The 16,413-nt window shown below is 41.1% G+C and overlaps 1 protein-coding gene across 1 annotated transcript in view; it reads right to left on the bottom strand.

Annotated features, from left to right (window-relative positions):
* SLC35G2 (solute carrier family 35 member G2) overlaps positions 1-14,502 on the bottom strand; it is a gene marked incomplete at its 3' end in the record, with an annotated part of 31,148 nt that extends 16,646 nt beyond the window's left edge. Inside the window, exon 1 of the mRNA XM_082625097.1 lies at positions 14,425-14,502. The remainder of the gene's footprint in view (positions 1-14,424) is intronic.
* Positions 14,503-16,413: the final 1,911 nt, after the last annotated feature.

Genomic DNA, 16,413 nt, shown 5'->3' with positions numbered 1-16,413 from the left:
TAAATTTATATATATATACAAATAACCAATGCTGGACAACAGGTCTAACCAATTCTTGACGCAGCAGATTTGAGCTTGAATTCTACCTCTATCACTTTCTGCCTGTGCATGTATCATGTAACCTTTCTAAACATCAGTTTCTTCATTTGTAAGATGGGCTGATATTACTACCTTGGAAAGGTTATTACTAAGGACTTAATGAAAAGATGGATCAAAAGCATCTAGAACAATACCTGGCACATAGCAGGTGCTCAATAACTACTAGCTTGCTTCCTTCATGTTAGTCAAGTACTGTGAAGATTTTGTTACTAGTATAGAAGAAATGCTTATTTTCCTCCCTGATCTGTTTCTATAGCAAGAAGGCTTACTTATAGTTTATAAATTGCTAAATTTGGAACTTTTTTAAAGGATGAAACAATGCCCTCTAGGAAATGTGCCTGGAGGCACAGATTAAAATCTGCTCCTCCAGCCCTTCCAATGATTTGAGAGACTTCTGATTCCTTGTATTATATCTCTTCCTGATTGAAAGAGCCAGAGTGATTTTTGTTATCTGTAACTAAACCTTGCCAGATACACAGATGCACTGTGTATTACACCATGTGATATGTAAAATTGAATCCCACCAGTCAAGGAACCTCTCCTGCTTATTCTGCTTTTAACAATATTATTTTAATACAGATGCCAATAAAGCATTAATATTTTGAAATTTATGGAAGAGTATTCATTCACACATAATGCCAGTCTAATGAACCAAAGACTGAAGATAATGCTGGTGATCCCTTCCAATAGTCTTAAATTGCTATTAATTCTTTTCTTGATGGGACAGGGTGGTGAACAACAGAAATTCATAGTAGACAATTTGCTTACATTTTGTTCCTCATGTGGTTATTGTTTCAGAAAAATAGCCTAAAATTTATCAAGAAAGTTAGAATAGATTTTTGAAAGAATCAACCAGGATTGGTTGGTAGTCTGGAGTAATAATAACATAAGATTTTCATAAAGTTGGGTAGACAGCACTTTGAGCTCATACTGAAGAAATACATGTCAATTGTAAATAACTTAGGACTGCTAATTAAGACAGAATCCAAATAATTCCTTCAAGCCATCTTCTACTAGAAACCTTTTAAGTTTTATGTGATTACTTAGATAGTTCTCTGGAAATGCAACTATCAAGGCAAGTTTATTATAACTTCCTTATACATTCTGTCTACTCAAATCTTCATCTAGGCCCAGCTAGAAAACCAAGCCAAGGGACAAGTATTAAAAGTCACTCAGACCTCTGATTTTTTTAAAGTGCTATTTCTGAGAAGACTCAGAGCCACAGAGAAGTCAGGAGCCATCACAGTATGACTCCATCCCCTCCCACATCCATGCTGGGCAGGACTTTTCAGCACATCCCAAGTTTTCTGGGTTTTGCAACAGCCCGGGGTAGCTCCTTAAATCTGCCATGCCTACTCTCTCAACAGATCTAGGCACTACCTAAAGGGAGTTTGCCAAGTCACAATCTCCTTTGTGGTCTGTGAGTTCCACGAAGGCAAGAGAGTTCTCATCCATATTTGTATTCTGAGCACACAGAGCACACTTAACAAATGTTGAACAAAACTAAAGCCTCAGTCCTGAACTGCATTCTACAACTGCTCCTTGAACCCTGTCCCATCCTGCTATCAGTTATCACAAGTTCTGCTGTTCATTCTCCCATTTCTGTCCTGGTTTCACCTTTGAGATTGTCCTCACACTGTTATCTTTGCTGCTTGGCTGCAATTCTGAGTCTCTGTGCTAGAGATATTGGTTCCAGAACCCTGAGGAAGCCTTCTCCTGGTTTGGCCTGCCACTGGACTCTATGCTGGCCCAGGATTGTCACAGCAGCCCAGCCAAGATATATCTGGGAGAGGGGTCAGCATCCCTGCAAACTTCTTGGATTGAGACAACTTTCATCTGAGCTACATTATTGAAGAATTTTCAATCCAAAAATAGGAAAGCCCTTCAACCCCATTCCTCATGCCTCCTTGTCTTGTGAAAGAGATCCTTAACCACCCACCAAGAAAGAAATAAGGAAACGGCAATGAAATCAGACTGAGTGAACAGAGGGAGTAGGGGTATTCACGGAAAGGCTGGCATTGAGCATTTGGAATTTAAAAGACCAAAACAAGTCTTGGTTTTACCTTTTTTTTTTTTTTTCTATTTTCAAAATGTTTCGGTGGCTAAAATAAGTTATACTTTGAATTCACTTAAGAGCAATGAATGTTAATATATTAGAAGTTACTTCATGAAATAAGGACAATGTCTTTACTTCAAAATACTCCAAAGTAGTCATCTGAATATTTGACAGAAATATTATATTTTATTAATCCTGTGTTTAAATGATTGCTTAATTACTTAGTATTTTCATTTACACTAGCCAGAAGTGATTACTTTCCACATTTTAGATTTTTCAGAGTAAAAATGATACAATCTTAGACTGGACTTTAAATTGGTTATAAACTGGATTTTTTCACACATAATTTGTGATTATAACTGATGGTAGCTACTCTTAGGTATTTATCCCAAAAATGTTACATTGGGTGTCCTTGGGGATGAATTTTGATCTTTATATTCACATTGTTGGCCAGTAGTAAACTGACATTTGGCCTAAAAATTTGTAGGATATGTAATCCTTCACTCTATCCATGCGCTTCTTGCTCTTGAGAAAAAATAATTTACTCTGGGAGTCTGAGGGATAGCTAGCTTCTTGCATTGTGGAATCTGATTTTGGTGCTCTGACCCTGATAGTCCAGCTCTTCACTAGGGCTCACTTTTGTATTACTGTAGCAACAGCTAGCTTTTGTTTCCATAGTCAATGACTGCATCTCCTGACGCTGCCAACCGTCTCTCAAATTCACCTTCTTACTTAGAAGAAACAGGGGAGGAATGTGGATGAACCAGTCTAAATCCATCATCATTGCTGTATTTTGCTGGTGACAGGTCCGTGGTGACATCCTGTGTGAGGATCACTCCCTGTGCTAACAGATGCACAACAGCACCAGAACGGTATGACAGCTCGCTCACTCCAGGTGAGAAGAGGTTCGGGGCACACTAGGCTGAATGATAAACTCCTCAGCATGCTAGCTAACCTCGCTTAGAGGAGGGATACTTAGGTGAGAAAGAATCCTTATTCTGGGCTGAATAGCAGAAGCTGCCCAAGTGGATGTGGGTCAAGGCTCCTTAGATGGAGCTGAGATACGCTGAAGTTGGGGTCGTGGCTGGGTGAGCTGGGGATGAAGGCTGCTTCGCTGAACTAAGAAGGGCAATGGATACCGGATTCCAGAGTAGGCCAGGCCGGGAGGAACAAGGTAGAATGTGGTCTAAGTGAGCTAAGAAGGATTGTGCTATGCTGGGCTATGGGAGAATGAGAGCAAGGCCTCAGGACGTTGCTGGGCTGTGTCAGTCTGGGTTATAGGAGAGGAAAGAATTACAGCTAAAGGACTTGGAGATGAGGTGAGGTAAGGAGAGAGATCAGACGGGATGCGTATGGGGTCGGGGAGAGGCAGGAAGTAGTAGTGGAGAGATGCACCAAACAGGAGGCCTAGCACAAGTTTGAGCTGGAGACTCAGCTGACAGTTCTAGGGCAGGAGGTTAGGAAAGGGACAGCCAGGGACTCCCAGCTGTGTAGGAGCTGCTAGGAGTCAACAGCTGGCTCTGGGAAGGACAAAGAATGAGAAAAAAGAAATCATTACATTTGTAGGAGCATAACGTGGGAAAGGGGGGTAGGGGTGAGAGTTATCATTCTGCTTAGAGCTGGCCTAAATATTCTATGTTACCATCACCTTGGAAGTTCTGGGCATGTTAGTTGCTGTGTAGGCAAAATTGGAGAAGGCTGTCTCCTCTGTACTCAATTGTGGCTAATGACTTTAGTAGACTCTAATGAACCGTGCATACCAGGAAAGGAAAAGGTTAACTGAGATTGAAAAAAAGCCTTATGTGGCAGTTTTCAGAGAAGTAGGTTGACTTGGCTTGTGTGAAGGTGATGATGCCTGATTTGGAAAAGAGCAATTTATGTTGTACCGTTTTAAAATCCATTCTGGCACACTGTGATGAATGTGTTGGCTGGCAGCTAAGAACTTGCTGAAATGCAAGAGTCTTTCACCGTTTATAATCGACACTTCCCCTTCCAGGAAAGAGCCTTTCTCATCTCTGAAGCAGTGGACTTATCAATTTGCATAAAATATGCCAGTCTCATTGAACATATATTTATCATCTACCACTTACTTTCCTACTGTCTTTTTTTTTTTAAAGCAGAATTAGTTTACAGTGAATCAGCATCTTTAAATTCAGCTGTGCTGGGTGAATCTGTCAAAAGTGGCAGGAAGTCATCGCTAGAAGGGGGAGGGGAAGGAATAAAATGATCCTTTTCTGTTTCCATGATCTTTTTTGTATGTATCTAAGTGGTTAAATCACCAATTAGGTTAGATGCTAATTAAATATAAAACAGATTACAGCGCTGTTCTGATATCTTGTTAAAGTTGTACTTATTGGTTGTTTATTCTTTACCTAATTCTCACTAGAGAGGATCAAATAGCCCAGCTGAGTTCAAAGAAGGCTGCCAACCCCCCAGGTCTTACACCAGTCCCTGAACAAAAAAGGAACACCCAGGATCAACAGCCTACTCTCAAATCCCTCAAATACTACATATACCACCTGCTCACATTTGCCCTGTTCTTGCTGCTGTTTATCCATGAAAAAGCCAAGCCCGAATTTTCTCGAGGCCAAGATTTATGAAAATGCCAAATGAATCACTTCAAAATTTTACACATTTGGTTTCATTTAATCATAACTGATTCTTCACACTGTAGACACCACTCACATCTCAAATTTTATTAAACTCAAATAACGTAAAGAAATTGAAAAATGGTGAACAGATGGCATCTTGTTTCAGACCAAACCATAAGTCAGATTTTGAACAAAACTTGACAACATCTGGTTGCGTAAGTGGCATACCTAGATTTATTAAAGTTGTTCCACTCCTTTAATGCCATTTAGAGAATACACACAAATATGTAATGCTACTGCAAAGCTGAAAAGAGACTTTATAAAGTCCCATCACTGGCAGGGACATTGTATATGAAGGAAAAGCACAGTATAATCCATCCCATCAAGAGTTAATTTTATCAGCAACATGTACCAAAATTTAAAATGTGTGAACTCTTTGACCCAGCAATGCCATTTCCAGGAATATATCCTAAGGAGATCACTAGTAAAGTACATAAAGATGGCAAGCAATGATACTCATCATGGTTTTATTTACACAATGAAAAACTGGAAATAACCTAATTGTCCTTTAATGAGGGACCTGTTAAATAAAAACATCAATGCAATATTATGCAGTCATCAAAAAAGATACTATATATGTATATATATTGACATTAAAAAACCTTCGTGTCACATTGCTAAGAAAAAGAAGGGTATAAAAGAATATTCATGGTATGTCTTTATATAAAACAATTTATATCTATACTTATAGATGGTGAAATTTCAATTATTCAGCCCTTTCTTCTTTTTACTTTTTAGTTTAATTTTCCACATAAGCATGCATTTACTTTAAAATCCAGGAAAAAATCAAGCTATTTTCATTAGAGGAAAAAAAGTCATTACTCGGTATTTCAGTTAGACAAAAAGTCACCCAGGAAGCCAAATGTAGCTCTTACATTTCTGTGCCTTCTGTTGCAAAGAAAATTGTGGATAAACAGACCATATTACAGAGAGAAACTGGATGGATGGTGTCTAGAACCCAAACCAAAATAGAGGTGAAATACTACATAAACTAAGGAGGATGCCTTTATTATACATAGTGTTTGAAAGAATTAATTTATTGCGCACGTGTGCGTGCATTACTATATTTTCAGGACTAACAAAAAAAATAGTATGGATTCTAAATGGCAGCAAAGAATATAATCATCATTGGGTTTTCTTACATAAGTTACCACTCTATAAATCTCTGTGTTAATGTGGAAAAATCTGACCTGAACAGATGGACCTCATGCTGTTTTCTAAAACATGAGCAGATTTCTGATCTTCTGGACCAGGAAATGGAGTCAGCACTAAAATAGCAGACACCATCATCCATCTCCTAGAATTTCAATTTAAGGAGCTGCTAATAAAAGCAATATTTCCTCTTTAAAAATAATAGCACAGTGATATGTTTCTGTCCTAACGGAATGTGCTCTTGATATAGTACCAACATAGTGGAGATTTGTTGCAATGGAGGTGCTGGCTGACTGATCACTGAACTGCACCAATTTTGGAGAATCCCCTCACTGTCGTTCTTGGCAGGTAGCATCATTTGGCAGCTTCCATCCTTCATTCTCCAAGTTTCTCATGGAAGGCACAGTCCTCAGGGCTGCCACTCTGCCTGGTTAAATCTTCATCCCATTAGCCCAAGGGCCCCCTTTCCTTGAGCATCTTCACAGGAGCAGTTTCACAATAGATACCCTTGGGCTTGAAGTCCCAATAAAGGGCTCTCAGTCAAGTAATTAGCAACTTTGCATTTTTCCCCCCAGCTCCACCACTTTCTAGCTGTGTAACTTAAGGCTGTGAGGAGGCTGGTGGAGGCAGCAAGACTGGGTCTGAGGAGGAATTGGGGCCAAGGGGATGGCCCACGAGGTCAGGATATTGGTTATATAAAGGGAGAATGAGGAAATAGTTAAATACCCTGAAGATAATGGGAACCAGGTTTCTTACCATCAGAGAAGGAAGATACAAACAGAAAAAGGGTGAAGACTAGAATGAGCACTGTGGTGTTGGAGTGCAGTTGAAGATATTAGAGTGAACACATTTTAATATAAATAGATGAATAGATATAGAAATAAATATAGATGTGCTTAAGAGTTTCCCGGTTCTGTCTGCTAAGATGGCCCTAAAGTAACAATACTCCAGTAGCAATGACCACACCTAGCACCCAGATCTTGCATTCTCTACTAAAAGGAAGCTGGGCTCTTTGGAAAAATAGCTTTTGAAATGACTGAAATCTTTGGGGCAGGAAAAGTACCAGATGAGCCTGGAACATCTTATACTAGAAAGTACTCTGATAATGGAGATGTCAAAACAACACAAGAAGCAGCTTGAATGGGATTCGAATGGCCAAATCTGTAACAATTTCAGCATCAAAGTCAATAATCGTTAATCACAGTAATGGGTTATAATCCACCTAATAGAATAGAAATCCACAATTCCAAACTAATGTAAATAAATGAATAAACAAACAAATAAATAAATAAGAGAAAACTCTCCCTTACAACAGAATACCAACTAGTAAAGGTCAAATGAATGTTGGAATTGGAAAAATTGCCATTTGGCAATCATCATAGTAATAATTTATTTGAGCAAGAACCATCATAAAATAAGTGGCCGAAAGTTTGTTGAAGAATAGGATGTTTACATAGCCTCAAAGTGTCTCCCCACAAAATGCTTATAATTACAAAGGGAAAAATAACAACTTTACAGTGGAGAAGTTATCACCTTAACCAAGTCATCAAAGTTAACATCAGCGGCAAAAAGACAAATCAATATTGTAGCCCTTAATAAGATCCACTGAAAAAAACACAGTATTGCTTCTATCATTTTCCTGACAAAAATGTATAACTATGCCAAAAATGTGTAACGTGCATCAGACAAACCTAAATGAGGAACATTCTACAAAATTAATGGCCTGAACTTTCAAAAATGTCAAGGTCACTAAAGACAAGGAAGAAATGAGGAACTGTCACAAATTAAAGATTAAAGGGACAGGACAACTAAATGCAATTCATAACCCTGGATTTAACTCTAGACGAGAAATAAAAAACATTTTTCCAAAGAGGAAATTATTGGGGGAAATGGCATATATTGAATGAGGTCTGTGGATTCAATGGCAGAATTATATCAATCTTAAGTTCCTCATTTTGGTGATAATTCTGTGGTTATGCAGGAGGGTGTCTTGTCTTTAAGGAAGACTACTTAAGTGTAGTCTTCCTACTTAGGGCTAATTAGGCATCACATCTGCAGCTTATTATCAACTGGTTCAGAAAAAAAGAGAAAGTATATGAATGAATGACAAAGCAAGCATTGTAAAATGTTTATAATTGGAGAACTTGGGATGAAGTATATATGAGAATTACCCTTCACCCCAAGGGTTCATTGGACTATGCATGCAAGTTTTCTGTAAGTTTGAAATTATTTCTAAATAAAATATGAAAAAATATACTGGGGATAACAGAATCTACCTAGATTTTTTTGGGAGAAGTACACAAGTTAGTATGTGTGAGGTGCTTAAAGCAGAGCTAGGTATATAGTAAATGCTAAATAAATGTTAGCGATGATGGTGATAGTGGTAATGAAGTCCTGAACTTTACATCACAACTCATCTGAATCAGGACAAGTTGACTCTGGTTCACTTATTTGTTTTCTCTTTTTAGATTCAATTTAGAAGTTGAAAAAAATATTTATTTACATTTGAGATGCTAACAACATTATTAAACTTGTTTACCGTAGTTTAAGCACACAGTGTTCATGTAGAACAATATTTTATAAACTTTTGTCCTCAAGAAAAAAGGATGTTAGTAGTATGTTTTAAATAATCAAGATTTCAAAATTTTCATCCTTCATTAATTTAGGCAATGTGATAATAATGAGATTATATGATAAGTACATACATATATATATATTTCTTTATCCAAGTACAGTATATACATTAACATGTATATATTTACTGTAGGGTAACTATACACAATATTATAATAATATGCACAGAATTAAAGACCATGAAAGTTGAAAAAGGCTGTGGAGTGCCTCTACTCCAATCTCTTTGAAAGTAACTCTAGCATCTACAGCAACCCCAACAAATAGTACAGTTTCCATGTGAACTTACAGTCGCAGAAAACTTATTCCTTCTCCAGGCAGCCACCTGGGAGTCATTCTGAGTGTTAGAAAATTCTTTTTTAACATTGAGTCAAAAATCTCTCTATATGTAATCTCCAGAGTCTGTTCCGACATATTTGCTCTGGGATCACTAATTAATTCCCTCTTCCACATGACATTTCAGTATCAGGAGCTACTATTTCCTACCCTCCCCATCCCAGGTCTCCTATCATGAGTTTTCTCTTCTCCAAACTGAAAATCTTCTCTTTCTCAATTATTCCACGTATAATCGTGGTTTTCATCTTACCACCTTAACCAGTCTTCTCTGAACGTATACCAGTTTCTATGATCTCTCCTAGTCAGGAGATCCTGTTTCTATGAGGGCAGCCTGAGATCACACCAGCTATTCTGGCAGCCTCATGCATTTATGTTTATTCCTTCATTTGGTCAATATTTACTAGGTGCCTATGATGTGGAAGGCACTGTGCTAAGATAGTATGAGAGATAAAATTAAGAAAACAGGTGGTGCAGTGGTTAAGAATCCGCCTGCCAATGCAGGGGACACGGGTTCCAGCCCTGGTCCGGGAAGATCCCACATGCCACGGAGCAGCTAAGCCCTTGCGCCACAACTACTGAGCCTGCGCTCTAGAGACCGTGAGCCACAACTATTGAGCCCACATGCCACAACTACTGAAGCCCGTGCTCCACAACAAGAGAAGCCACCACAATGAGAAGCCCGCACACTGCAGTGAAAAGTAGCCCCCGTTCACTGCAACTAGAGAAAGCCCATGTGCAGCAATGAAGACCCAATGCAGCCAAAAATAATTAATTAATTTTTAAATTTTTTAAAACACAGACAATGGTAATAAAAGATAACTTTGAAAGAAATCGAGAAAACATACGCTTTCTCTTAAAGAACTTACATGTTCATTTTGGAGAAAAGAAATATGCTAACAAGTACCACAAAACAGATACAACAAGTGCTATGCATGTTAAAGGAAGTTACACAATTACATATGTATTTGCTTTAACATCAGAGTACTAGGGAACAAAGCAAAAGTCATGACAATTTCAGACTAGACCTACTGTGGTTTGGGATAGCATGAGAGCCAGTAAAAAGCAGCAGCTCGGGATTTAAGCAGCATTAAGAGAAATTTCCAGATTAGGAGAATTATTCACAGATTCAGAAGACACAAAGAGTTCATAGTTTTACCCTTAAGAGCTCTGACAATGGGATCAATAATCACTTGTCCAGAGTGATTTACATGCAACTTTATAGAAAGGCAAGAAAATAAATAGACTAGACTACTATGCACCAGGCTTATACCAAGGGCTCAATGTGTATTATTTTACTTAATCCCACAACAACCCCAACAAGGCAGGCACTAATATCAGTCCCTCTTTAAAAAGAAAAAAAATTAAGTGAAGATCAGCAAGCTTCAGTAAGTTGCCCAAGCTTACAGGGAGCTTACTATGGCAGTCAGCCTTCAAATCCAGACTGTCAGCTTCCAGTCCAACTTGAGGCCATCAACTACTTGCTACCCAACAAAGCAATATCTGGCAAATTCCCACCCACGTCCCCACAAACTTCCAGGCGAACTACTTGGAGAAGGCTCTCACTAAACAATCTGTTCCTCCTCTGGGCTCAAGAACAATTTCTACAGGACTCTGTTACAGTCCTTGATACAAGGTATCAATGTGAATTGTGTATGTAACACAAACCCCTGATAAAATGTTCCTGCTCCAAGAACAGAGATTGTGTCCTTATCTTCTTCTTGGAATCCCCAGGCCCTAGGGCATTGCCAGACTCAACAAATGCTAGGAGAATGGCATAGCTGGCCCACTTTGAAGAAAGTCACCCTTTTAACCAGAGACCTCTAATTCTGGGTCTAATTAGTTGTGGTGCAGAGCTTTGGTTGCCACAATGCTGCAACCTAACTCTATCTTCTGTCTCTTAACTCTAACTAAATTAAGGGAATCTGGGAGTTCCCTGGCAGTCCAGTGGTTAGGACTCCACGTTTCCATTGCAGTGGGCACAGGTTTGATCCCTGGTCAGGGAACTAAGATAATGCAAGCCTCATGGTGCAGCCAATAAAATAAAATGATTTTTTTTATAAAAGGGAAAGGGAAAGATATATTTGACTACATAAAAACTGAAATTTTCTATACCGCAGAAAATATCATAACGTTTAAAAATAAAAATTCAAGAAAAAATTGCAACATGTAACAGAGTCTTCAGTATGCAAAGAGTTTTTACAAATAAGAAAAAGAATATAAGCACACCAACAGAAAAATAAGGATATGAACTGGAAACTCACAAAACAAAAATAAGTATGACCAATAAATATATAAAAAGATGCTCTTTACTGCCTATCCAATTGGAAGAAAACCCTGATTTTGGTGATAGTGTGGGGATACTGACATTCTAATTCAGTGTTTATGCTGGTATATAGGTACATCTTTTCTGTAGCACAATCTAGAAATAGTGTTCTTCCAACAAATATTTCTTGAATACACATATATCTGACACTGTGTAGATACTGAGAACATAGTAAAGAATAAAGCACACAAGGGAGGAGATAGGAAATAATTGAACAAATAAATAAATCAATGTATCAAAAAATAAAATGTACATTGAACCATCAATTTCACTTCTAGGATTTTTTTTCTAAGAAAATAAATAAGTGCACAAATGTTTGTTCAAAGATATTATTTGAAGAACTGTCTAATAACAGCAAAAATTGGAAATAAATAAATGTTCATTATTATAAGATTGCTTAAATTATGTTCTGCCCACATAGTGCAATAGTGCAATATTATACAACACTTAATGATGATGACCTAGTTTTATATGCATTGGTTTGAAAGACATTAATGATAAATTACATAGTGAAAATGCAACCAACAGAAGATTGGTCCATTTAAAATGCATGTGTGTTCATCTAAGAGAAAACCTGTTAAAGTATGGAGGTTCCATAAAAAACTAAAAATAAAGTTACCATATGATCCAGCAATCCCACTCCTGGGCATATATCCAGAAAAAATGAAAGCTCTAATTCAAAAAGATACATGCACCCCAGTGTTCATACAGGTACTATTTACAATAGGCAAGACATTGAAGCAACCTAACTGTCCATCAACAAATGAATGGATAAAGAAGATGTGAGATATATAGATATAGGTATAGAGATAGATAGATAGATAGATATACAAGGGAATATTACTCAGCCATAAAAAAGAATGAAACAATGTAATCTGTAGCAATATGGATGGACCTAGAGATTATCATACTAAGTGAAGTAAGTCAGACAAAGACAAATATTATATGATATCATTTACATGTGGAATCTAAAAAAACAATACAAATGAACTTAATTACAAAACAGAAACACACACACAGACCTAGAAAACAAACTTATGGTTACCAAAGGGGAAGGGGGGGATAAATTGGAGTATGGGAGTAAGAAATGCACACGACCATCTGTAAAATAGATAAATAACAAGGATTTACTGAAGAGCACAGGGAACTATATTCAATATCTTGTAATAAACTATAATGGAAAAGAATCAGAAAAAAAGAATATAATGCATATATGTATAATGGAATCACTCTGCTGCACTCCTGAAACAAACACAATATGATAAATCAACTATGCTTCAATTTTTTAAAAATCTATTTACAATGGTTTTCTCTGGTTTTATGTATTTCTCTGTCACCTAAATTTCTTACAGTGAGCATACATTTTATGAGAGAAAAACCACAGATATTCAATGTTTTGAAAAGTATATATGTAATCTTTACAGAGTTCACAAACCATATCCCACCAGTATATTTGAAATTGTCAGCATTATGATACATCTTAGTCATATTTTCTTCAGATTATAACTTTCCATAAGATCGTTAGCTAGCTATTGTTCTGTATCAAATTTTTCATTAATTCTTTTTGTTTAAACTTCCTTTAGCAACATCTTTTTTGTACCAATATCAATTTTACATCTTTCTAGACTATCTTTGTTCTGGAATTAAAATATGTGTAAATATTTCGTTGCTCAGCAAAATACCAAACACTTCAGTTCACCTGTTCCCAAGGTTCTGTGACTTGGGAACAGTTGACTATGGAAGTTAATGGTTCTGCGGAGTTCAGAAACACTAAAGGTGTCCAAAAATAAAGATGGATTACACAAGAAGCTCTGGGGAAAATGTGTGACTTGTAGTGTGTGATGGCACTGAAAACCAATGAGTGTATTTACATGTGCGTAATGTTTGTGTGCATATACACATACATGCATCCTACATATGCTATGCATATGCATACGTGAGAGTTCATGTTTATGCTCACCCTGTGTCCTCCCATGTAGGTAAATCAAACCTGTTATGCATATGCTTTATCTGCACCCCCGGGCGAGCCACATTTGCCTTCACGTTATCTGCGGGAAACCAGCATCAACCCATCCGCAAAGGGTTTCAGTGTCGAGACAGGGAGCCGGCGCCACTCTGGCCACCTGCCTTGGAGAGCGGCTACTCAAAGGTGCGGAGTAGAACCGCAAGGCAGGCCGCCGCCCGGGAAGTAAGCTGATGAAGGAGCTTGAAGCACTTCAGCACCACGGACACGGGCAACCCCAATCGAGTCCTTTCGAGCCGTAAAGTCGGCGGAGACCGCCCGCCCCTTCCCCAGGCGCCCCCAGCCCTCTCCGCCTAGTGCATCACAATCTCCGGGCCCTCAATCGTCACCGAGACGCCAGCTTTCCATCGCGCTCCTCGCCAAGCCCGGCAAAAGCCTGGCCGGAGATGCGGGTCCGCGCAGCGCTCCCACTCGCCCTTCCTGCTGGCCCGCGCCTCCCTGCCATCCTCTTCTCTCTAAAGAGGCCAAACGGGCGCACGAGGCGTAGAAATTCTACGGCCCAGAGCCGGGTCGGGGGGGTCCTGTTTTCCTCCCCGGAGGTGGGAAAGGCTGAGCGCACTTGCTCTGAGCCTCCACCCGCTACATTCGGCCGCGGCCTGGCCCTTCCTCCTTGCCCTCGCCTTTCGTTGGGGAAAGATTTCTCCAAACCGTTTAATCTCCGCGAAAATCTCAACCCATATAGACTGGCGTCCAAGAGTCAGAGACAGACAACAGAGTAAAGGCAAATACTCATTCTCGGCCCTATTTCTAAAACCATCCGGCATTCTTAAAAGTTTGTATTTGAAATTGATCCCATGGCGCCATAGGGACTCTCCCTTGTTTGGGTGGGCGCCTGGGCGAAAGGAAAGCAGTAGCTCCTGGCCTTTATCAGAGAGCCTGGGGAAGGACCCATACATGCGACGGTGGCAGGAAACGGGGGCGCACAGCTGATACTGACCCTACCGAACCCGTGTCCAGGTTTTCCAAGAGAGCAGTGCCGGGCAGTGGGGGCCCCGCAGCCGCTCAGGCGTCGAGCAGAGCCTCCGCAAAGGCTTGTAAGGGGGGCGGGGCGCTTCGCCCAGGGCCCGGCCAACCCCAAAAGAGGGACTCGGCCTCTTAGGTGCCTCGGCTAAAAGCGAGTGTGTGGGGTTCGGGGTACGCTCCCACTCCTTACGGGTGGGGCGGCCCGGCAGGCAGGGTCAAGGTCCCAGTCCGCTGCTGCCGACCGGCTGCCGGGGCCCGGTTACCTGTGCGTCGCGGCGAGGAAGGAGCGCCCGGTGCTCCGGCCGGGGCTGCCCGCTGCCGCGCACCTAGTCCAGCCTCTGAGCCCACTGAGGCCACCGCGCGCTTCGCCAGGAAAACCGCGGCAGGGGCGGCTGAGGCCGCCTGGCTGGGCAGGGAGAGCGGCGCCGCAGGCACGAACCCTGCGCCTGCGCTCTCCGCTGCTCCCCCTCGCTCCCCACCGGCAGGTGCCCAAGTGGAAGACCAAAGGGGAGCGCCGGGGATTTGTGCCCCTTACTCGCGCGGTGGGAGGGCCCAGGCGCCGCGAAAGTGCCTTCCGGCTTTAGCCTATGCCCCTCGAGAGACCCGGTCTGCCGGAGTGACATGGTTTTCTGGAAGGGGGCAGGGAGGCAGCCTCAATCCATTTCCACCTGCCCCTTTGCGTTTAAAAGTCGCAAGTCGATTCCCTGATATTTAAAATATGTCTAGCATCAGTAAATCGTGGTCCGGGAAGGTCTTCGGGCATCCCCCGACTCCACCTGGCGTTTTACCGATGAGGTCTCTGGGGCAAGGGTCTTGACGCTGCAGATCTGGCTCCTGGACTGAGGTCTATATACCCCAGTCCCGTGCTGAATGAATACAGCTTCTTGGAAACAGGGTCACGAGGACAGGCAGGAAGGCCATCAGCACAGGCCAGGCAAGAACAGGTGAGGCCTGAACCAAGGTGATAGCTGTAGGGAAAGATAGGAAGTGATTGCTGGTTTCTCCTCTGTCCTTCCAGATCCACTCACCACCCTGTTCTGTGACTCAGGACTGACTTTTATGGACGACATCAACTGTCCTCTGGCTTTGCCTGTTTTTGGCCAATGGGAGGCATGTGCAGGAGGGCCATCACAGGGCAGAATGTTGATCACAGGGCAGGATGTTATTCAGGACCTCTCCCCTGCATTCTCAGAGGGCCATTCTATTAGCAGTGGCTGCATTCTTTATCTGAACGCCATTACTCCAATCGTGTGGCCCTCTCCTACAGTTCATTCTTAGTCCTGTTTACCACTTGCTGCCCTTGCCTCTGCAGGCCTGGCTCCCAGATGTTTCCTTTAACCCTGCCCACAACTTTTTAAATAGTCTCTTCCTTAAATTCTCAACTATCTCCTGGATGTGCCATGCCATCTTTATCCCACCACCTTTTTCCTACCATTCCAGGACACTCTAATACTTCACTGTGGTTGGGAAGATTCATAAGAAAAAAAAAAAGGTGTCAAAGGAAGATGAGACTTTTGGGACTTCCTTGGTGGTCCATGCTCCCAGTGCAGGGGGCCCTGGTCAGGGAACTAGATCCCGCATGCTGCAACTAAGAGCCTGCATGGTGCAATTAAACTATCCTGCATGCCCCAACTAAAGACCCTGCATGCTGCTACGAAGATTCCACATGCCACAACTAAGACCTGGTGCAGCCAAATAAATAAATAAGTAAATGTTGGAAGGAAGGAAGGAAGGAAGAAGGGACTTTTAAAAGGTGAGGTGTCTCCCAGAGCCATCTTGACAGCGCCCAGGCTCCAGGCAGCCATCATGCTACGTGATCTCCCCACCACGTCCCCGAGCCTGAGGGCATCAAACACAGTTCGAATAGACCCAAGAATGGGATGCAGACTACTCAGACTCAATGTGTTCCACAAAAGGGCTGGGGGTCATCTAAGTGCCCAGCACAATAGAACTTTTGGGTGCCTCTTGATGGGAAGAGACAATCTAGATCTTTATGGAGCAAGTGCTGGTGCTCTCCCAGCTGCAGCTGGGCTGCTTTTGAATGAGTTGATATCCTTAGGACACTTAAAAGAGTCTTGGGCACAGCGTCTGAAAAATGTGTTTATGAAGGAGCTGCTGAGTGACGCAGTTGTTGATGAGAGTCTCCGGCTGTTTCAGTAGAAAACCCAAAGAATGTTCC

This window comes from Mesoplodon mirus (genome assembly GCF_964341445.2).
Source record: "Mesoplodon mirus genome assembly, chromosome: 6".
NCBI classification, from domain to species: domain Eukaryota; kingdom Metazoa; phylum Chordata; class Mammalia; order Artiodactyla; family Ziphiidae; genus Mesoplodon; species Mesoplodon mirus.
This window is presented reverse-complemented; position numbering and strand designations above follow the sequence as displayed.